This window comes from Macaca nemestrina, chromosome 7 (assembly GCF_043159975.1).
Source record: "Macaca nemestrina isolate mMacNem1 chromosome 7, mMacNem.hap1, whole genome shotgun sequence".
In the NCBI taxonomy this organism is placed as follows: Eukaryota; Metazoa; Chordata; class Mammalia; order Primates; family Cercopithecidae; genus Macaca; species Macaca nemestrina.
In genome coordinates this window covers 14,496,276-14,519,683 of record NC_092131.1, presented here as the reverse complement: position 1 = coordinate 14,519,683, position 23,408 = coordinate 14,496,276, and the positions used below count along the sequence as shown (strand labels likewise).

Sequence of the window (23,408 nt, the reverse complement as noted above, 5' to 3'; positions counted from 1 at the left end):
TGGTACACCTGTAATCCCAGCTACTTGGGAGGCTGAGGCAGGAGAATTGCTTGAACCCGGGAGGTGGAAGTTGCAGTGACCTGAGATTGTGCCACTGCACACCAGCCTGGGCAACAAGAGTGAAACTCCTCCGTCTCCAAGAAAAAAAAAAAAAAAAAAAAAGTAAAATGGCAAAGCCAAGACCAAAGACCAGGCCTTCATTCCCTCACCTAGTGTGTGTCTTATCCCCACAACTCCTGCACCCCTGCTAAACAAGACAGCGTCTCAGAAGTCTTCAATCCTAAACCAACCTTTCTGAAGGAATCTGCCACGTCCACCTTACGCTTCTGTGTCCACCGTGCTGCTGTTTCTATCACTCAACCCTTAAGTCTCCAGTTTCTACTTTATCACCCAACTGAGGTAAAGGGACAGATCTTAATCTCTAGCACTGTGTATTGTTGAACAGTAAAACGTTTCTTGATTGTGATTAATACTCCATAAATATCAAACCTCCTAGTATTCAAACACAGAGGACAATTAAATGACTAAGCTTCTCTATTCTCATCCCTTCCTATTACTTGTTTTTCCTTCTTTTGCAGGAGATACTTTAATTTTTGTAATAAAAATGAAAAAATATGATAAAAAAGTGGAGAAAATAGTTAATGGACCTCTAACCATTGCCAAGTTTCAACCAACATTTACCAACTGGTAGGTGTTTTTTTCCTTTAGAAATGGGGTCCTGCTCTGTTGCAGAGGCTGGAGTGCAGTGGCACAAACATGCTCACTGTAACCTCAAATTCCTGGACTCAAGTGATCCTCCTGCCTCAGCTTCCCAAAGTGCTACAATTACAGGTATAAGTATCAACTATATCCCAGTCCACTATCTACCCAATCCCACTAGAATATTTTCAAGCAAATCTCAGATAGCATATTATTTCACCTCTAAAAGGTGAAATAATATTTCCATATTTACCTCTAAATATTTCCATATTTACCTCTAAAAGGAAGTATGTAAAGCAACTACAGACTGCTATCACATCTAAAATAAACAATAATTCCTTAATATGAAACTCCTAGGCAGTGTTAACATTTCCCAAATTGTTTTTTCTTTGTTTGAATTAGGATCCAGATAAGGTCTATGCATTGTGACTGGATGACTATGTCTCTTCCATCTCCGTATACGGGTTCCTCCTCCTTTACAATTTTTTGTTGTCTGAAGAAATCAGGTTAGCTGGTAGTTTCCTATAGTTTGGATTTTGCCAAATGCATTACCATGATGTAGTTTAATAATGTTCTTCTGACTCCTGTATTTACAGTAAAATGATAGATATATCTAGAGCTGTGATCAGATTCAGGATCATTTTTGTATTAAAATATTTGCGGGGGGGGGAGGGCCGGCGCGGTGGCTCCCGCCTGTAATTCTAGCATTTTGGGAGGCCGAGGTGGGTGGATCACCTGAGCTCAGGAGTTTGAGACCAGCCTGGGCAATATGGTGAAACCCCATCTCTACCAAAATACAAAAAATTGGCTGGGCGTGGTGGCATGCACCTGTAGTCCCAGCTACTTAGGGGCTGAGGCACAAGAATCACTTGAACCTGGGAGGCGGAGGTTGCAGTGAGTCGAGAGCACCACTGCACTCCAGCCTGGGCAACAGAGTGACTCTGTTTCCAAAAACAAACAAACAAAGCAAAAAATCTTTTTTGTTTTTGCCAAGACTGCTTCACAGGTGGCAGGTAGTATGTACTTCCAACAGTTAAGTTCAAAAGGCTATTGAATTCCCTTTCTTTGATATTAACAGTTATCAATGATCACCAACTAGAGCAATTCATTAAGGGGGTTGAAAAATGATCACATGACAGTCTATCATTCTTTCTTTATTCACTAGCTGGAATAGTTCTATAAAAAAACTCATCAATTATTCAGTTGTCCTGATGCAGTCTGTATAGGAAGGACAGAATAAATGAGTAACTTTTTACTTTTATTTACCAATTTTCATAACTATTAGTAATAGCTTCCTAGCATCCTTAAAGACAATCAGTGAGTTTTAAAAAGTTTTGAATTCATAGACTTACATCTATGTGACAGGTTTAAATCCTTTGTAGTTATCCTTATTGAAGTTCAAACTGTCCCATCTTTGGAGAGTAGAGCCTTATTCGAATTGGTTCCTGAGATCTTATGACATAATCCTAACCTCAGCCTCTGAAAGTTTCCTTACCTTTCTGGTATTACGACTTATTCCAGGCATATCTTGTATTTTTCTTGCCTTTGATTTGGAACCAGTCATTTCCTTAAAGAAGCCCTAATTCCTTTTAGTGGGAAATGGTATTCAGAAACCACAATCTCAGTAATAGGGATGCTCAATGCCTTTTCAGTACACAGATCTAAGATATTATATACACACACATCTATATAAACATGTACATAGATATATAAATGTACATTATCATTAGTTTACACTGTTGCTTCCAATTCAAATTCAGTTTTGTAGGGTTTTTACTCAATTTCACTGATCTTATTTCTCCTTTCTCACATGTGAAAACCCTCTATTCTCAATGCAGCTACGTAATAGTTTATCGCAAAATACTCATACAACCTGAGAATAAAAATATTAACACTATCATCACCAATATGATACATGAAAATCTTTTTAGTTTTAATTTAATTTTTTTTAACAATTTTTTTTACCTTTAGGATATATTCAACTTGGAATATTCTACAAATTACTGTGTATATAAGTCACTTGGAATTGTTTACTCTGTGTGATTATATAACCAACTGGAAATCCACTTTATAAGATTTATTTTGATTTTTAGTCATTGCATTTTTAACTTTGTTATATAATTACTTAAAATATTTAAGTGGGTATAAAGTTAAAATTAAAAAAAAGATAAATCCAAAGAATACAAATTGCTGTCCCTGTCTATTCTAGTCCCTGCCTGCCCCACAGGTAACTGTACTTATACTTTATGCAGCATTTTATATTCCCTGTTTTTTGACTATTATCCATTGGTTCCCTACTATAAGCAATGCTGCAATTAAGTTAGTAACTTCCTCCTCCTGTCTCTCCCCCAGTATTTTAAGTGATATATTTCTATTTACAGTGAATACCTATAGATAACCAGTGAGCTTATACTACATTTCATATATTCTCCCCACATTCTTGATAATTAAACTCTACCTATGAACTATCGAGTGGTTACATACTACACTCTCAGTCTTAGTTCTACCAATAAAATATATATTTAATGCTCATCATCAGCTTAAAGTACCAGTTAAAGAGTGTTAAGAATACAGGTCTACAATTCTTTTTCAAACAGAAATCTTTGGAGCCACATACATTCAAAAATTCACTTTTTTCCTTTGCTTTCAAAAAGAAATAATACGGTTATAGTAAACACATCTGACAGCAATAATTTAAGCATATCCTTAGAATGACCTTGTATGGCAGATGCACCTGAATGTGTGTTCTGAGCTAGGGAATCCAGGAGTGGCCAACCCAGAGATTCCTTCCTTGTCTATTAAGGACATCTGAGCCCCCAATCTGTCCCATGGAACACAAGCCCTACAGGAGACTGAGGCTCCAAGTTTTGGGTTGAATAGAGTGCCAGGTGGAGGTTGCTAGGTGGAAGTGCTAAGTGGAAATGCTATATAAACTGCATGCATATGGCAGGCGGTTGTGGTTCTTCTGCCCAGCCCACCGCCACTGGACTGTATGTAAGGCAGTTCTCCTGTCCAGCCCACTGCCACTGGACCCTCTCCTTTGTATGTAAGCCCCCAGTAAAACCCCACATCTCCTTTGCCGGCTCTGGGACTCTTCTTCAGCCTCTTGAACCTAATGCCATGCCCCCTGGAATGACAAAGGTTTGGCACGACATATGGTATACCAAACATTTACTGTATACTACATAACTATCCCCAGTGAGATCTGGCACAGCACCCTAATTTGTTTGAAACATCAAACAAATTAATATTTTGCAGTAAAATATACTATTTAGACTAACTTATGTAAGTTTAGGTTTGGTTTTGCTGGCAGATAAATCAGGTTCATGTCAATGTTTGCCATCAAATTAAGTCCTCCCAAACCCCCTAAAATAGTTTTCAGAACTTTTAGGATTTCAAATTATAAATAAGAGAATGTGGACCTGTGGTTAAAAATAGTCTTTTCCCTTATCCACCCACCGCCAAAAACAGTCAAAAGAAAACATTTCTATTCATGTTAAATGAAAATCTTTAAATTGACATTTTCTATGAAATTCCATTGCATTACTGCAAATGAAGATTAGTTAGTTGTTAGGGTTTTTTTTAGGAGAATCTTATTAAGCCATGTGGGGTTTTTTTTTCTAATATAACCTATTATAATTCAAAATAGCTGTCAGTCCCCTACTGATACTTTTTTCCCCATTAAAAATGCATTTTTAAAAGAATATAAAAGTACATCACATTCCACTAATCTATGCAACAATCTTCCAAATGTAACCAGAAGAATTTTTCAAACTAGAAAATGATGGAAAGAATGCAGAGAAATGAGGTGAGTATGGTTCTTAGAATTTTGAGTCTAGTGAAGAGGAAAGTATCTGAATTTTTGACTTATCCTAAAATGACACTATACACACACACACACAGAGTACATATATATACACACATTTATTTTATTTTATTTTATTTTTATTTTTATTTGAGACATAGTCTTGCTCTGTTGTCTAGGCTAGAGTGGTTCACTCATAGCTCATTGCAGCCTCCAACTCCTGGGCTCAAGCAATCCTCCTGCCCCAGCCACCCGAGTAGCTAGGACTATAGGTGTGTGCCAGCATCCCCAGCTAATAAAAAACAACAATTTTTTTTTTCTTTTTGGTAGAGATGGGTCTCACTATATTGCCCAGGCTGGTCTTGAACTCCTGGCATCAACTGACCTTCCTGCCTCAGCTTTGCAAAGCACTGGGATTACAAAGCATGAGCCACCTCACCTGGCTGAAACTATATTCTTAGTGTTCTTGTAGTATTTCTAGTTATGAAGTACTTCTTAAATAAAATACCTGCTATAAATGCATAGTAAGTGTGGTCTGAAATCTGTTATCGCTTAGCTGTTTAAATGATTTACAGCTGTTACTCTCCAAAGAGTAACAACCCAGGAATAGTCACTAGGGAAGTCTTCTAGATAATCATTCTTAAACGGGGTAGGAAAAGCCAAACCAGTGAAGAAATCATTAAAAGAGATACTGAATTATTAGAAAAAATTTTAAAATGTGGATATGACTATCTTCTTATTTATGAAAACTAAATTTATATTAAATCCTAAATTTAAAAACTATTATGCATTCACATAAATTCAAATTTAAAATCTGGCCAGGTGACAGTTCATAAAAAACTATTTTCATTTCATAATATATCAAGGTTGCAAAAATATGGCCACATACAAAATTTTACTTTACCTTTAAGAAATTCCTACACAGAACTGTGTTGTATAAATATGTAATAATTTACTTAACCAAATCCATACTGAGGGTCACATCCAATTTTTCAATATTATAAACAGCACTGCAATTCTTTTACATGTACCTTTGCCCACTCTGCCCAGTCTAAATTATGTCCTTAGAATAAATTTCGAGAAGATTCTTGGGTTAAAGGATATACATGTTTCTATTTTGAAGACATATTGTCAGAAAAGTTGCAATTTACATTCCTATCAGCTCTGCATGAGAATGACCAAAATGCTGGACATTATTCATCTTTGCAATCTGATGGAGGAAAAATTATGCCATTGCTAATCTCTTAAAAATTAAACTGATATTCATTAGTCCCCATGTTGCTTTATATTCTTTGCCCATTTTTCTATTTGGCTGTTCTTTTTACTAATTTGCAACACTTACTATATTAATGTTAAAATAATAAATGGAAAATATTCACATAGGCCTTTTAAAACTATGATAGCTTTTGTCATAAATGTTTAAATTTTTCATATAGACAACTCTGTCTTTTCCTTTGTAACTTCTGAGTTTCCTGCTTCTTACTGCAAATATTTTTACATCAGAAAACAAATTTATATATAAATATATAAGTAGTTAGGACAATATTCGAGAAAGTTCTTTCAATTTGTGTTGTAATCTCCAAATTAGAGTATGTGGGTAAATACTCCTCTATTAAGGAGGAAGTTAACATTAAATTAAGAGTTTACAACACAGTTATTGTTTCAAGTCATTTGGTATACCAACATTTTACATTTTATTAAGTCCTAAGTATTAAGCTAACTAAATTACCTGCTGTTGCTTGGAAGTGAGATGGATAAATTTTCCAGATAACTGTAGGATACTTTTGTTAGCCACTGAGGTGTACATTGTTAGGCTTGACTTTTTACTGAATTTCCTGAGAACGTTGTGCTTAATTGACACTATTCTTTCTCCATTATTTGTAGATATGTCTGTTCAGCCATCAGTGGTTCTGACATCTAGAACATTTTCATCACCCCCTAAAAGAAGTTCCATTAGCAGTCATTCACCTCAATTCCCCAGTCCTAGGCAACTACTAATTTAATTTCTATCTCTATTGATTTATTTTGGACATTTTATATAAATGGGATCATATAATAACGTGGGCTTTTGTAATTGTCTTCTTTCACTTTAGCATAATGTTTTCAAGGTTCATCCATATTGTAGCATGTATCAGTACTACTTTATTCCTATTTGCTGTATAATATTCCATTATATGGATATACCACATTTTATTTGATTTATTCATTCATTCATCTACCCATTGATGGACATTTGGGTTGCTTCCACTTTTTGGTTATTATGAATAATGCTGTTACAAATATTTGTGTACAAGCTGTGTAGACATGTACTTCCATTCCTCTTAAGTATATGCCTAGGAGTAAAATGTATTTTTTTTTTTTTGAGATGGAGTTTTACTGTTGTTGCCCAGGCTGGAGTGCAATGGTGTGGTCTCAGCTCACTGCAACCTCTGCCTCCCGGGATCAAGCAATTCTCCTGCCTCACCCTCCCGAGGAGCTAGGATTACAGGCATATGCCACCACGCCCAGCTAATATTTTTGTATTTTTAGTAGAGACGGGGTTTCACCATGTTGGCCAGGCTAGTCTTGAACTCATGACTTCAGGTGATCCACCTGCCTTGGCCGGCCTCCCAAAGTGCTAGGATTACAGGTGTAAGCCACCATGCCCAGTCTTTTTTTTTTTTTAAATAGAGACAGTCTCACTCTTGTCACTCAGGCTGAAGTGTGATGGCACGATCATAGCTCGCTGTAGCTTCAAACTCCTGGGCTCAAGTGATCCTCCCGAGTAACTGGGACTACAGTATGCACCACTGTGCCCAGCTAATTTATTTTTATTTTTTCTGTTGAGACAGGGGTCTTGGTGTGTTATCCAGGTTGGTCTTGAACTCTTGGCCTCAACTGATCCTCCCACTTTGGCCTCTCAGAGTTTAAGGATTACAGCTGTGAGCCACCATACTGGGCCTAACATGTATTTTTAATTATTGTTCCCATTTTCCACTGCCCACTATAAGGTAAACTATATAAGGTCAGGGTTTTTGTTTTATTCACTGTTGTATCTCCAGTGCCTAGAACTGTGTCTGGCAAATATAGTAGGTGCTCAACAAATTTTGCTGAATGTATGAATGAAATAGCAAAAATGTTTGCTTGCTCTGACACAGTAATTGAGCAGAGATGGAGGGACAGTTCATATTCAAGATGGTAAAGAGATCATAATATTGCTGTGGCAAACTGAGAAAATGCTCATGTAACATAGACAACTGTAATTTGATCCTTAGTATTAGATTAAATCTGGTGCAAAGTAAGCAAAGTGGGTCAGGGAAAAAAATGCGAGATGAGGCAGGACATGTAGGCAGACGCCAAGTCATGCATATTCCTGCGAAAAGGCTAAGAGTCCTGTAGTTAAGAAATCTGTTTAACTTTGTTTAATTCAGCCTTTCCGAACTTAATCACAGAAACCTTCATAAGAAAGAGTGCAGTGGTATGACCTCGACTCATTGCAACCTTTGCCTCTTGGAGTCAAGGGATTACCCTGCCTCAGCCTCCAGAGTGGCTAAGATTACAGGCACATGCCACCACACCCAACTAATTTTTTACTTTTAGTAGAGATGGGGCTTCACTATGTTGGCCAGGCTGGTCTTGAACTCCTGAACTTAAGTGATCTGCCTGCCTCAGCCTCCCAAAGTGCTGGGATTATAAGCATGAGCCACTGCGCCCGGCCAGAATACACTTTCCATCATATTATAGTAGTCAACCTTTGCACTGAGCTAATGTTGATACTTTTTTTTTTTTTACTCAAAGAAATGGGGTTTGGTATGTTGCCCAGGCTGGAGTGCAGTGGCTAATCATACGTGCAATTATTGTGCACTACAGCTTTGAACTCCTGGGCTTATAAACACATCCTCCTGCCTCAGCCTCCCAAGTAGCTGGAACTAGACGCACACACTACCACACCCAGCTAATCTTGATACATTATGAAAGAAAACAGGTGAAGAAAAAAAGAACATAATATAAAGTGATAATTGATTTTTTACTTATTTAAATTTTGAACTCAGAAACAGCAAAAGGTACTATGCCAAAAAGACAACATAGCAGGCCTAGGAATGCTATCCTTAGAAAGGCCTGCATGCAAAGATGGCCCTGGCAGGTCTCTGGGAAACTGGGATTTTGGGAGCGTTTCCATAATTCCCTGACTATTTAATAAGGGTGATTTACTATGCCTAAACTGGGCAAACAATATGGTTTATGCTGAATATCCGCTTTCCTTCTGGGAGCTTAGAATTTGGTACAAGCTAGATAGAGGGTGCCTATGTGATTATACCCCAATAAACATCCTGGGCACTGAGTCTCTAATAAGCTTCCTTGGAAGACAACATTTCACAAGTATTGTCACAAGTCGATGCATCCTATGTGGTTTCACTGGGATAAGACTCTTGAAGCTTGTGCCTGGTTTCCTCTAGACATTGCCCCATGGGCATTTTCACTTTGTATTTTTTTTTTTGCTGTAGTAACGCTTAGCTCAGTCATACTATATGTCGAGTCCTGTGCTTCCTCCTCATCAAACCTGGGGGTGATCTTGCGGATCCCAGTGCAGGCACAAAATGGGATACGATAAAATGTCTTTCTCTACTGTCCTCCCAAAATGAAATTATATTGTTTTGGGATAAATATTCAGCTGGTAATCAAGAGTAAAGCTATTTTTAAAAATCTGCAAGGAAATTACCCTAAAAATCAGAATAGCAGTAACCTTTAAGAGGAAGAAGAAGGTGGTTATGATTGGGAAGAGGCATGAGGGGGGCTTCTGGAAAACTTACAGTGCTCTATTTCATGGCCAGAGTGATGTCAGCTTTAAAATAGTTTTTTTTTTAAGTTAAATTTATTTAATGTACTTGGTATGTGTATTACTTCACAATAAAATGTTTTGTTGGAGCTACTACAAATTTGAAAGTTTCAGCTGAACCCTTGAAACAAAATCCAGTTCCTAAAAAGGATCTAGAAGAATGAATGAAAAGCTAAGTACTGAGTCATACGAAATGCTGATGATTTGGGGGCTGGAAAAGAAAGAGAACTGAGCAAAGTATAAAAGCACAAATCAGACTGGGTAGTGACCAGGATAGCCTGTATGTAAGAAGTGGCACTTGAATGAGGTTTACATCAAACAGAGAAATCATCCCTCTCCTATATGCTACCAGAAAGTTTGGGATACACTTCAATTTCCATTCTCACTCTGTAAGAGCAATGAATTAAGATTTCTATGTCCTCAAACAGATTAAGTTATTGGAGTACTGGGACTGTGTCTTATTTCAGTAACTATATAGTCCAAAGACCTTAAAGGGGGCCTGGCTCATAATGAACCCTTAATAAATGAGGTGCAAGCTAGGTGCGGTGGCTCATGCCTGTAAACCCAGCACTTCAGGAGGCCAAGGCGGGCGGTTTGCTTGAGCCCAGGAGTTTGAGATCAGCCTGGGCAACGGGCTGTTACAAAAAACAGAAAAATTAGCCAAGTGTGGCAGTGTGTGCCTGCAGTCTCAGCTACTCCGGAGGCTGAGATGAGAGGGATCACTTGAGTTCAGGCATTTGAGGTTACAGTGAGCAGTGAGCCATGACTGCACCACTGCACTACAGCCTGGACAACAGAACGAGACACTGTCTCTAACAACAACAACCAAAACCAAAAAACAACAGACAAAATATGCTCTGGTCCTTGCAAGATGTTAGAGTTTAACCATGGAGAAATGTAGGCAAGGAGATTTCAATACAGAGAACAGCTTAACAATTAATAGGTATCACAACAGCCAAGATGTGGAAACAACCTAAATATCCATCGACAGATGAATGGATAAAGAAAATGTGGTATATACATAAATGGAATACTATTTGGCTTCAGAGAAGGAGGAAATATGGTGACAACATGGATGAACCTTGAAGACATTATGCTAAGTAAAAGAAGCCAGTCACAGAAAGACAAATACTACATAATTCCACTTATATGAGGTCTTTATCTAGGCCTGGTCATTACCCAGAATGATTAGTGAGTATCTAAAATAATCAAATTCATGGAATCGAAGAGAGAAATGGTGGTTGTCAGGGACTGGGGGGAAATGCAGACTTATTAATCAACGGGCATACAGTTTCAGTTAAGCAAAATGGATAAGCTCTAGAGATCTACTGCACAACACTGTACCTATAATCAACAATAATGTGTTGTATACTTAAAAATTCGTTGAAAGGGTAGATCTCATATTGTGTTCTTACCAAAAAAATTAAATAAGAATGAATAGGACAACTTATATGTGAGACAACACTAAGTACTAGGAAATGAGATAAGAAAGGAAGACTTGAGAGTTGATTAGATTACAGAGAAGAAGAAAGGGGCAAAGATGATGCCATTGTCCAACTAGGTAGAGCTGATAAAGAAAATAAAAATGGAACACCCAGAAAGATAGAGGAAAACTAGAAAAATGTGGTCTCAATAGAATTCAAGAGAGGAAACTGAACTAGAAGAGAACAGATGTTTTACAATTCTTTTTTAGAAGTATGGCTGCAAAAAGGTTCAGAGAAGTGAGGCAGTAGCAGAGAGGCATGTGGAAGTCTGAAAAGGTAAGTGTGAGAGGGAGGGGAAGATATTAAAACAAATGAGTAAGTGGATAGAATGATGTAGAAAAGCTGCAGTTTTCAACTGGGGTGACTGTTCCCTCCTTCCGCCCTCCCTAACCCCCACACTTGACAATGTCTAAAGACAGTTTAAATGCCACAACTGGAGAGGGGAAAGGGAAAGGGCACTATTTGCCTCTAACAGGTAGAAGCCAAGGATGCTGCTAAACATCTCACAAGGCACAGGGACAGTCCTCCACAACAAAGAATTACCTCGCCCCAAATGTCAAGAGTCCCAAGGTTGAGAAGCCCTGTAATACAGTATAAGGAATACAGAAAAGAAAGATTAATCAAAGAAGTCAGCCTTCGGCAAGAACATTCAGAGAGGAGGAAGACTTTTTTGGTTCTCTCTCTACTGATAGAGAATTACAGCAGAATTACAGCTAGAAGTAGCTTTCAGATTTTCAATTTGAAAAGTCTATTGAAGTATAATGACATTCCAACTTCTCCAATAAACACATGAACACAATGTGCGTGCCTTACATCATTATCCACCATGTGACTACTGGATACAGACAAACTACTTTTTTTTTTTGAGGTAACAGTCAAGGTTTAAAATATGGGATACTTTAAAAAACCTCTACACACAGAGAAATTATATCTCTGTAATTTGTTAGAAGGTTAACCAGTATAAATGATCAGAGTCCATCTACTAGTATAATTTTATTTTATAAAATTTCCTACATACCCTTTAGAAACTAATTACAAATGATCCATATTTTAACAGTTCACAGAGGGATAATATGAGAGAGAGGCCTACAAAGCACTAGATTTTACAGTTGCAAAGTGATACTGTTATGCAGTATAGGGCAAAAAGAAATTAAGAGAGGTTATAAAAAAATGAGCTTGTAACCATGATTAACTTGATCATAAAAATTTTACTTTGTATAATAAGTAGGCATAAAAACATTACTTCATTTACTGACACACACACTATGTGAAAGGTACTGAGAAGAATTTAATCAAAACACTCTCTCTCAAATAAGAATTTTCATTCATTTAAATATTTTCTGAGCACCTAGTATGTGCTAAGCACATGGGGATATAACAATGAACAAGTCAGGCATAATTTCTCCTCCAAAGGTGCTTCTTTTAAGGGGGCGGTGGCTCACGCCTATAATCCCAGCACTTTCAGGGGCCTAGGCGGGCGGATCGCTTGAGGTCAAGAGTTCAAGACCAGCCTGGCCAACATGGTGAAACCCCGTCTCTACTAAAAATACAAAAATTAGCTGGGCGTGGTGGTGTGTGCCTGTATTACCAGCTACTTGGGAGGCTGAGGCAGAATCGCTTGAACCTTGAACCCGGGAGGTGGAGGTTGCAGTGAGCCTAGATAGCGCCATGGCACTCCAGCCTGGGCTACAGAGCAAGACTCCGTCGCAAACAAACAAGCAAACAAACATCCCAAAGGTGCTTATAGTGGGGCAAACTGTTAAATAGCCAATTACAATGTAAGGGAAGCATAAATCAGCGGAGATACAGACTTCTGGAGCAAAATGCCTGAGTTTGGATCTGACTCTGCCATTTCTAAACTGTATGATCTTGGGCAAGTTTTTAAAAATCTTCATTGTGTCTGGTAATAAAACTGTTTATCTTATACGATTCTTGAGAAAGTGACATTTGGGATGATATCCAAGACTGACAATAAGAAGTGTGAGCTTTCCTCAGAAGGAGAGGGAGGAATGCCAAAATAATGCTCGAAACAGCAGCGGGAACTAACCATGAGAAGGCCCACAGAGAGAACAAAACTGGGTTCATGAAGGAAATAAAGGTATTTCTATATAGAGTGCAGCAGACAGTGGCAAGATACGAGCCACAGAATCCGAAAAGGAGTTTGGACTTAAGAGAGTTGATTGTTGTTTTTAAAAAACGTATGCTATTGCTTATTTATTTTTATGTTTTAGATACAGGGTCTCATTTTGTCAACCAGGCTGGAGTGCAGTAGGGTGATCACTACTCACCGTAACCTCAAATTTCTGGGCTCAAGTGATCCTTCCACCTCAGCCTCTCGAATAGCTAAGAACTACAGGTACATGCCACTATACGTGGCTAATTTTTAAACTTGTTTTTTTTTTTTTTTTGTAGAGATGTGATCTCGCTATGTTGCCCAGACTGGTCTTGAACTCCAGCACTCAAGTGATCTTTTGCCTTGGCCTCCAAAGGGTTGGGATTACAGGGGTGAGCCACTAAAACCCAGCCTGCTTATTTATTTAAAAACATACACTATATGCTTAAACATATACTATTACTATTGCTTGATTTAAATGATTTTTTTAAATTCAAGAATTAGTAAGCCCACAGACATAAAGAACACATACAAAATACAAAAGAGAGATCTTGGTTTAAATAACCAAAAGTTGAAATCCAAAGAGCATTTACTTAATTTTCAAAGTGGATAGAGAAATATAAAGTGAGTAATTTTACAGATGTGGAACTAAAGCACAGAGAAGTTAACTGGGCCTTAGTAAAGTAAAAAGCTAACAACTAGACATCAAAACGAAAAGGTTTTTCTTCATGGACAAATACATCCTTTCAGGATCATCCAATACATGGTATCACGTATTTTTAAAGGTATACTCTATCCCTTTTGTCTTCATTTTAAAAATAACTACAAGGCTGGGTGACATGGCTCATGCCCATAATTCCAGTGCTTTGGGAAGCCAAGATGGGAGGAATTGTTTGACACCAGGAGTTCAAGACCAACCTGGGCAACATAGCAGGACCCCGTCTCTACAAAAAAAAGTTTAAAAATTAGCTGAGCATGATGGCGTGTGCCTGCAGCCCTAGCTACTCAGGTGGCTGAGGTAGGACAAACTCTTGAGCTGAGGAGTTTGAGGCTGTGGTGAGCTATAATAGGGCCACTGCACTCCAGCCTGGGCACAGAATAAGTACCCTGTTTCTTAAAACACAAACACTGCAAAGCTGGGTGTGGTAATCTCAGCTACTCAGAAGGCTTGAGGATCGCTTGAGCCCAGGAGTTTGGAACCAGGCTGGGCAACACAGCAAGAACATGAATTGAAAAAAAAAAATTTTTTTAACCCTACAAATTAGTATGTTAAAGTTTAATTTATTTGACCAAAGTCAATGAATGATGAAATATATAGAGTTTGTAAATTGTAACTCTTCTTCCCCATCCTTCCTCCCTTATCAGACATTACTGGTGAAGCACGTGACAGAACTATGACTCTGCAATTGAGGCTATGAGACTTCTCTGTCATATGCTATCACTAACATTCACTACAACCTCATCTAGTTCTGTCACAAAGCTTTCTGCTTACAAGAAAATTCTCATGTCTGGTCTTAAGCAAGCAAAAAATATTTTAGGCAAGTCTGAAGACAAGAATAATTAGGTCTCATGAAGCATATTATAGAATTTTTCTCTAAAGAATAATTCACAAATGAATCCCAGATGAAATAGACCTAAATGTAATATTGCTCCTTCCATAAGGGACTATAGCCAGAAGATGGACATAGTTTTTATCTAAGGCCGGGCACGGTGGCTCAAGCCTGTAATCCCAGCACTTTGGGAGGCCGAGACGGGCGGATCGCGAGGTCAGGAGATCGAGACCATCCTGGCTAACACGGTGAAACCCCGTCTCTACTAAAAAATACAAAAAAAACTAGCCGGGCGAGGTGGCGGGCGCCTGTAGTCCCAGCTACTGGGGAGGCTGAGGCAGGAGAATGGCGTAAACCCGGGAGGCGGAGCTTGCAGTGAGCTGAGATCCGGCCACTGCACTCCAGCCTGGGCGACAGAGCGAGACTCCGCCTCAAAAAAAAAAAAAAAAAAAAAGTTTTTATCTAAATGAAAATGTCTAGGTAATAACAAAGGGCAAGCAAAAAACAATGTCTGATCTCACTGGTTTTTCCATTTTTACTTTAAAGACAACAACACACCTCATGTTTATTCAAAAAATGGCTTACAACTAGCAGAGCAGAAACTCTTTGAAAAATTGCTTATAAAAGCACTCTTTCATGTTACTATTTCATCTTAACAACTCACTTGCTGAATACCTATTATTCATCGTGTGACACTATTAGACATTGTGCTACATCCTGTACACTTTGGTTCAAACCATACAGTCATGTAGAGGAGTCAGGCATACAAGCAATTATAATACAGGGCAATAAAGGATAGAAGAGAAGTGTAAAGTTCCAAAAGAACATATGACTATTGTGCAAAGTTCCAAAAGAACGTATGACTATTGGTAAAGGTACCATAACTCGATCTTGAAAAATAAAGAGGGCTGTATCAATCAAGAGATTTTGGGCCAGGTGCAGTGGTTCACATCTGTAATCCCAACACTTTGGGAGACTGAGGTGGGAGGATCACTTGAGACCAGGAGTTCAAGATGCCTGGGCAACATAAGGAGACCCTGACTCTACAAATAATTTTTTTAAAGTAGCCAGGTGTGGTGGCTACTTCTCAGAAGCCTGAAGCAGGAGGATTGCTGAACCCAAGAGGTCAAGGTTGTAGTGAGCTGTGATTCTATCACTGCACTCCAGCCTGGGCGACAGAGCAAGACCCCGCCTCAAAAAAAAAAAAAAAAAAAAAAAAAGAAGAGAATCAAGAGATTTTTGATGGCAAAATAACTCCAAAGAATTGTCTGAAACATTAAGAAAATTATCTGTCATAAGAAGTCCTGTGGTGGGGATGGCTCCAGGCCTAATAAAATATGTGGCTAAATGATGTTACCAAGGATCCAGATTCCTTCTACCTCTCTGCTCTGCCATCTTCAGGAAGTGCTTCATCCCTTGTGATCCCAAGACAGCTGTCAGTAGCAATAGGGGCCTTATGTTCTCTTGTTCACATACAAGAGGGGAAGGAATCTTCTCCCCCAGAAATAGAATGTCTACTTCCCTTCAAATCTGATTGGTACAAATAACAGTTTACAGGGAAGTGCCATGAGTTGACTGGTTTGAACGAATGGAAATCTACCACTGGAGGTGGTGACAAATCAGCTTCTCCAAGTCTGCTGCATGCATGAACAAAAACAGATTTCTGTTAGGAAAGAAGAGGAAAGTAGACATTAGATGGGCAGCTAACAGAATAGGCAAAGAATAAGAACTCCAAACAATGGGATAAACACACATAAGACAAGAAACAGCATGGCTGGAGTGACAGGAAACCTAAGGTTGAACACAGTCTATAAACTCTTGTGAGTTTGTACCCCATTGACAAGATAAGTTAACAAAGGTATTTTACGTAGAGAAGCAATAAGTTCCTCTATATATACACACACACACACATATATATATATATTTTTTTTTTTTTTTTTTTTTGAGACAGAGTCTAGCTCTGTCGCCCAGGCTGAAGTGCAGTGGCGCAATCTTAGTTCACTGCAACCTCCGCCTCCTGGGGACAAGCGATTCTCCTGCCTCAGCCTCCCGAGTAGCTGGTATTACAGGCACCCACCACCACGCCTGGCTAATTTTTGTACCTTTAGGAGAGACAGGGTTTCGCCATGTTGGCCAGACTGGTTTTGAACTCCTGACCTCAGGTGATCTGCCCACCTCAGCCTCCCAAAGTGCTGGGATTACAGGTGTGAGCCACTGCATCTGACCTGTTTTTTTAAGAACATAATTGTCATAGTAATACAGAGAATAGCCAGAGATGGAGAGGTACAGTGAGAGAACAAGTTGCAGAGACTTAGCTGGCAGGCTGTTTAATAAGTAGTCCAGACTAATAAGGGAGTGGCAATAGAGAGGAAAAGAATGGAGTAAAAAAATACATACAAGGTAGAAAAGCTGCAAGATTTCCGTACCTATTTTAACAGATGAGAAAATTAATCTTCAGATAGGTTAAGTGACTCGCTTTAAGATCATAAAACTATAAACATCAGTCAGAATCTAAATGGAGATTTGATTCCCAGTCCAGTGTTCTATTATATCACAACTATACCTAAAAACCCCAACGATGCTCTAAAAGGGAACTATTTTGAATCCTGTAAACTTAAAGAATGTTCTGTGTATTGGATTAAAGTGTTTCCTATCTATTCCAAGTGTCCCCATCTATTTCAATCTTAACATAATGTTCACATGTCACACAATGACATGGATTTAATGTCAATTTATAAAACTAACTATATTATGTTTCTAAAGTTACTATATTATTTGAAATAGTAAGGGTATCTGAAAGACTCAATTTGTGATGTCAAATTTACAAACTGTCCAAAATTTTAAAATAAAAAAAAAAAACACAACAGCGTGGTGGTTCTTAAATCTTGACCTTGTTCTGCAAATAAGTGCTGAATGTCCGAATGTCATTATAAATCTGGAATCAGCAGACACTTGAAAACTTTAATTGAAAGTATGCCTCAGCTGGGCATGGTGGCTCACACCTATAATCCTAGCACTTTGGGAGGCCAAGGCTGGAGGACTGCTGGAGTCTTGGAGTTCGAGACCAGCCTGGGCAGCACAGTGAAACCCCATCTCTACAAAAAGTACAAGTTAGCCAGGCATAGTGGCACATGCCCGTAGTCCCAGCTGCTCAGGAGGCTGAGGTGGAAAGATTGCTTGAGCCCAGGTAGTTGAGGTTGTGGTGAGCCATGATTGCACCACTGCAGCTTAGGTGACAGAGCAAGACCCTGTCTAAAACAAAGAAACTATGTTGGCCGGACTGGTCTAGAATTCCACACAAAGACCTAAATTAAGAGAGAGAACTATAAAATTCTTAAAAAAAAAAAAAAAAAAATTGCTGGGCACAGTAGCTCACGCCTGTAATCCAGCACCTTGGGTTGAGGCGGGAGGACCACCTGAGTCCAAAAGTTTGAGACCAGCCTGAGCAACACAGTGAGACCCCATCTCCTCAGAAAATTTAAAAAACTTAGCCAGATGTGGACGTATAAGCCTGTAGTCCCAGCTATTCAGGAGGCTGAGATGGGAGGGCTGTTTGAGCCCAGAATTCACAGCTACTGTAAGCCATAATCACACTAGTGCACTTCAGCCTGAGTGACAGAGCCAGAATCTACCTATCTTTAAAGAAAGAAAACATAGGGGAAAAGCTTCCTGACAGTGGATTTGATAATGATTTATTGATTATGACACCAAAAGCATAAGCAACAACAGAAAATCTAGGTAAGCTGGATTTCATCAAAATTAAATCAAAGGACACTATCAACAGGGTGAAAAGGCAGCCTACAGAATGGGAGAAAACATTTGCAAATCATGTCTGATAAGGGATTGATATTCAGCATACATAAGTAACTTCCACAACTCAACAACAACAACAAAAACCTAATTAGAAAACAGGGAAATAATGTGAATAGATATTTTTCTTAAAAAAAATACAAAAGATTAATAAGCACATGAAAAGATGCTTAATATCACCAATCATTTTTTAAAAATGCAAACCAAAAACACAATGAAATACCACTTCACACTCATTAGGATGAATATGAGGAAAACAAACAAACAAACGGCAAATAACAAGAATTGGTGAGGATATAGAGAAACTGGAACCCTTGTGCACTGCTAGTGGGAATGTAAAATTTTCTGGCTATAAAATTCATAAAAGAAATGAAAGCAGAGACTCGGATATTTTTACATCCATGTTGACAGCAGCATTTTTCACAACAGTTAAAATGTGGATGCAACTTAAGTGCCCATCGATGAACAAACAAAATGTAAAAATGGAGTATTATTCAGCCTTAAAAAGAAAGCAAATTATGACACATGCTACAATATGGATGGACCTTGATGACATTATACTAAGTGAAATAAGCCAGATATAGAAGGACAAATGCTGTATAATTTCACTTATATGTGGTACTTACAGTTGTCAAAATAAAAGAGACAGTAGAATTGTGGTTGCCAGGGTCTGGGAGTAAGGGAAAATGGAGAGTTTCAGTTTAGAAACATGTAGTCATGAGCCTAAGAAAACTCCAAATGAAAGAATTCTACAGATGGATGGTGGTGATGGCTACACAACAATGTAAATGTACTTATGCCACAGAACTATACACTTAAAAATGGTTAAGATGGTAAATTTTATGTGTATTTTACCACAACTAAGCATACAGGTTTCTGCTATCCATATCCCTCCTACTGACTTTATCCGGGTCTAAGATATCTTCATACTCGGGTTACTATAGCAGCTACTGTCTTCCTTGGTTCATTCCATTCTCTCCTCACTCTAACTTAACCTGTAGATCATTAACAGATTTACCTTCCTGGTTTACTACATTAATCCCTGGCTTCCAAACTTTCAAAGGCTCTCTATACCTTGCACAACAGGATAAAAGTAGAAATCTCAATTCAGCACTCAAACTCTTCTACAGACAAATAGCTTTCCAACTGCCTGAAGTTTCCTAAGGAAAACATTCTCCTCAGGAAATTCAGTTGTCAGCTCATCCTGGTCTTCCTCTATTTCCCTCCCCCTAAGCTAATCTTCACTTTACACTCTCGCTTTTTCCTCACAAAGTAATTGCTACAATCTCTCGGTAAATCTAAATTTTCATAGGCCAGCTCAAGTCCCAACTGTCCCACGTTCTTTGGATTCCTGGGGTCTCACTCATCTCTCTCTATCCTGTATACCAACAGCATTCTTTGCATTAGCAGAACTCACTAGATTGTCTTCGAGACTCATGTTGGTACACCTAATCTTTCCAACAAGAACATGAGGGAAAAATCTATATATCAATGGCAAAAACTGCAGTTACTTTTGCACCAACCTAATATTATGTTTCTTTCCCTTCTTCCACATCATTCATCTAATGCAAAACAAAAAGCAGACCTTCAACAGTCACGTATGTAATTTTGGATGTGTGAGCTTCAGTGACTAGAACCTGAAATCAGAATAACTTTGGCATTACTGCACTTCCAAAGGTTTACCTGTGACACAATAAATAAAAATGTTGTGACTCAACAAGATGATACATGGAAACTAGGTAGTGTAATCTAGAAATCAACACAGCTGTTTTAAATCCTAAAATTAGAGTCTGATACAAAAACCTTGTTTAAATGCTGGTGTTGGGACACAAAACATAGTAATCAGGTTTTGTGGGACAGAATATTGACCTATGAGTTTTACTGAATTCATGCAAGAATGAGCCATGCTAAAACTGGGTGAAAATGTAGTCACGAGCCTAAGAAAACTCCAAATAAAATATCACTCCGTTTTTATTAAGTTCAGGTTAGGGGAAAAAAAATCTTTTTTCATCAGTTACTTGAAGTAGCTGTCAGAATGAGACAGAAGCTCTTATTTTCGCTTTCAACTTTATTACACCAAAACCTATGGACAGGGGTGGGTAGTGAATGGTGAAGAATGCAATCAATGAAGAGTAAGCAGCTCAGGAGTGTAGTAAAAACGAGCTCTCTAAATGGGGTGCAGAAGCCCACATCTTAGTTTTGGTCTAATCCATCGGCAGCTGTAGGATCCACAAGTCACTCGCCTCTCTGGGTCTGGTTTTCCGGCTCTAAAACAATATTCACACCTTTAGATCTCTAAAAGTTTTTCTGACTCCAAAATTCCATGACAAGTCTAATAACAGTTCCTATTAACAACGTATGATACTTACAAAGCAATTTCAAGTCTTTCTTCCACATTTCAGGAAGAAAGCAATTCATTTCAGCAATCTAAAGGAAACAGACGCTGTTCCGGGACAAAAGATTGTTAGCTGACCAGGCCGGGAGCAGTGGCTCACACCTGTAATCCCAGTACTTTGGGAGGACGAGGCGGGCGGATCACCAGAGGTCAGGAGCTCGAGACCAGTCCGGCCAACATAGTGAAACCACGTCTCTACTAAAAATACAAAAACTAGCCGGGAGTGGTGGCGGGCGCCCGTAATCCCAGCTACTTGGGAGGCTGAGACAGGAGAATCGCTTGAATCTGGGAGGCGGAGGTTGCAGTGAGCCGAGATAGCACCACTGTTCTCGTCTCCCCCCCTCCCCCCAAAAAAGGTTGTTAGTTGAAAAAGCTAAGTAATTCTGTAAAAATGTCTACTTTCTCGTTACAGTAAGATGTTTTCGCAGAGGAAACAGTGCTCTGGTAAAGATAACCAAGACTACTTCTGTAAATTAGGCCTACTCCAGAGTACTTATTATCTGTGCTGGTATGTGAAGACGTGCTATTGTAGTTCAAAGGAGAAACAACACTCCTCAGAGTTTCTCCAAAAACGGTGAGAAAGTTCTCACCCTCGGGGTAAAGCTAGCAAACACTGTGCAAATAAGGTAATGAAATATGCACACTTTTTGCCATTCAAGTAGTCCAACAAGCACAGCCTCTTCTTCATCATCAAACACTCGGTATTGTCTCCCTCCCAACCTGTCAAAGCTCAATCCCAGGTTTATTCCGCAACAGTAACTTACCCGGACAATCTAACTTCCCCTGGGAGTAGCAGTCCACAGGCCTGCTCCCTTCCCAGTCCCCGCCGGCCACTCTCACGCCCACCCCTGGCGGTCGCAACCCCGCACCCGGGTAAACACGCGCCCCCGTCTCGGGAGCGGTTTCTCCGCGTCCTGGGAGCTGCGGGTCCCGCCCCTCGGCGCCCGGAGCCCAGAGCGGGCCGGGCGACCGTCGCGGCTCCCTCGGGTCGCTCTCCCCGCCCCAAGCGCCACACCTCGCGCCCCTGCCCCCGGGACGGCGGCGCGCTCCAGCCCGCCCCTCGGAGCGCACAGAGACCGGCCAGTCCGGCGCCGCGGCGCCTCAGCCCCAGACGAACGACTCGCCCCTCCCCGCCTGGCGCCCCAGCGCCTCCCGCGGCGGCTCGGCCCCAGCCCCCGCACCCCCACGCCTAGGAACAGCCCCTTCCTCGCCCGGACGCCCCTCGCCACTCCGGACACAGCCTCGGCTCCACAGCCTCAGAGACACCGAGGGACACTCACCCCGGAGGCTCCTCCCGCCGCTGCTGCTGCCGCTGGGACCGCTACCGTCGCCCCCGCCGCCGCCGCCACCAGCACCGCCGTCCGCACCGGCGCCAGCACCCCCAGCCATCCTCCTCCCACCGCCGCCGCCGCCCTCTCCTCTCCTGTCAGTGGCTCAGGCTCCGGGACTGCTCCAGGTTCCCCTCGCCGCCATTTTGACTCCTAGAGGGAGCAGGAGGGGCTCGGCTCGGCGCGGCCCTGGGGCGCCTGCGCGGCGCTGCGGAGTCAGCCTGAGCCCCCGCCCTCCCCTGCCGTCGGCGCGCTCAGGGTCACGTGACCCGACGTCGCCGCGCGCGTCGGGCCGCGTCGGGGGCGGTGCGTTCGCTGGAGCCGTGGGAGCCGAGTGCGCGCGCATTATTCTTGGTAGTCGGTTGGGAGCGGGGTGTCGGGTCGGTGGGAGTTTGCAGCTTGTGGCAACATCCTGCTTAGTCCAGCGAATTGCGACACATTATTAAATGTATCGGAATAGAATTATAAGGACTGTGTCACTACTACGTCACCGGATGGCCATTTCCACCAGTTCATGTTTCCGTTCGGCGGCCGGCATCCCTCGGGTGGTCGCATGCAATGAGTGCATCTTTCTCGAAGAGAACTGCTCTTGCGCGGAAAGTCCTTGCTGACAGTCCTGGCATTCCGGTGGCTGCTTCTTGGCAGTGAGCACTTGTCTATCGTAAGCGCTTGTCTGCATGGTACTTTTACAGGCACCACCTTGCTACTTGTGTAGTAGGTTAAAAAATCTTTAAGAGACTGAAAAGTTTTCCTTAACAAGATACCCCTGTAAACAAAGGACAAAATTGATGAAAACACACAGTCGCTATGTGAGAGAGCCAAGTTGCTCTTCCCTAGATGCCCCTTGTTTGGGAGTTTGCAATAATTTCAGCGATGCAGTAACAGGAACGCTATATTTATGGGGCACTGTCGTTTTCAAAAGAGATACATGGTTTTCGTTTGAACGCCAAACTCACCCTTTGTGGTAGTCAGGATAGGTGTTTTTATCGCTGTTTTACAGTCAAGGAGACAGGCTCAGAAATACTAACAAGTAGGCAAGCCAAGATCAGAACTCAGGCATTCTGAACCCGGTGACCAGGAACCGTTACACCGTTTCCTCTGATAGACCTTAGCAACTCTGGGAATTTATTTGAAAGTTTTGTATTTGCATTTTCAATCTCTACCCATTGTTTAAGAAACAAGTTTTGTGTCACACAGTTTTTTGTTTTGTTTTGTTTTGTTCTGAAACCGCCTTTACGCCTCGAAGGATAAGAGCAATTTGGAATTTTGTGATGTGTTTTTAACCATCTCTTGATCCTCCATTAATTTTATGCTTTTCATATTCAGTGGGAGACTGACTATCATTGTTGTTTTCCTCTGGGCTTGCTTCAGATTTGTATTTTCTTCACCCTCATTCTTCATCACCTTA

At 40.4% G+C, this 23,408-nt stretch overlaps 1 protein-coding gene across 3 annotated transcripts in view; it reads right to left on the bottom strand.

Annotated features, from left to right (window-relative positions):
• Positions 1-22,054, bottom strand: part of LOC105467664 (BTB domain containing 7) — a 104,695-nt gene extending 82,641 nt beyond the window's left edge. For 2 of the 3 annotated variants that reach the window (XM_071099679.1, XM_071099681.1), the window contains exon 1: positions 21,953-22,054. The gene's annotated coding sequence lies outside the window, so the exon portion shown is untranslated. Of the gene's footprint in view, positions 1-21,436; positions 21,642-21,952 lie in introns of those variants that run through there. The other variant, XM_071099680.1, reaches the window with a different exon arrangement.
• Positions 22,055-23,408: the final 1,354 nt, after the last annotated feature.